This window comes from Urocitellus parryii, chromosome 2, assembly GCF_045843805.1.
Source record: "Urocitellus parryii isolate mUroPar1 chromosome 2, mUroPar1.hap1, whole genome shotgun sequence".
Classification (NCBI taxonomy): domain Eukaryota; kingdom Metazoa; phylum Chordata; class Mammalia; order Rodentia; family Sciuridae; genus Urocitellus; species Urocitellus parryii.
In genome coordinates this window covers 222767700-222768729 of record NC_135532.1, presented here as the reverse complement: position 1 = coordinate 222768729, position 1030 = coordinate 222767700, and positions in this window count along the sequence as shown.

Sequence of the window (1030 nt, the reverse complement as noted above, 5' to 3'; positions counted from 1 at the left end):
GCCCAGCCTTGGAGGTGGAGCTGGAGGTGGAGCCAGGCTCAGAAATGAAACTGATTCCTACCCAGATCAGGCTGCTGCCCTGCAGAGCTCCTCCTCCTGGATCTTGCTGAAAGGAGATGCTCCAGCCAGGCCACCCTGCTGTGTCTCAGAAAAACTTGTGGGGATCTTGATAGGCAGCTTGATCTTTAGGAGAAGCTGGAAGCTTGCTCTACAGGCAGCTGCAAAGACCCCTCTTCAAACCCTGATTCTTACCGATCAAGTCTCAAAGATTTCCTAAGTGTCCCTTAGAATAACAGGACATATTTATTGAAGGGGAAAGAAGAGAACACTCTCAAGAGAGAGAATGGGTGCTCTCAGAGAGGAGAGAGACAAGGGTCCTCTCCTGCACTTCAGTTTGGGCGTCCCAGGGGAGTTCCAAAAGCCCTGCAGAGGTCCTCCTCTTGACTTTTGACTAATCATAGGACAGCAAGGTGACTCTAAGGTCCCCACTGTCATGGAACTTTAGGTTCTAATTGGATTCTTAACCATACATTCTTACAGATTTTATGATTAGGAGGAACTGCCTTTGTCTCTCAGAGTTTCAGGATCTGGTCACAAAAGTCTCCTCCTTTGGAGTACCTTCGTTCCTCTTATCCACACTATTTGGGGCCTGCATTTCTCCTACAGTTAAGAGTAGTTTACTGAGGAAGGTGACATATTCCGTCCACTGAGGCAAGGCAGGGCTGCAGGTAAATAGCTTCTTGAAAAGAAAGCACGTGGGGGTCAGCGCAATGGGGGTCAGCACAGTGGATCTGTTTCATAGAATTAGTTCCTTAACCTCGGGTTCTCACCACTGACGTCTGTCTGTCCCTTGATGCTCTGAGCTGCCTGCGGCACTGGTGGCAGCATGGATGGTCCTTTAACTAGACTCCCTGGGGCCACCCTACTGCAGCAGGGAGTCCAGCTTTCTGTGTTCCAGGTAGCGGGACCCTTGGGCCTCTCCCAGTGCATCTCCTCCTGCCCCTTTACTCTCTGGGGGCTGGGAGGCCTC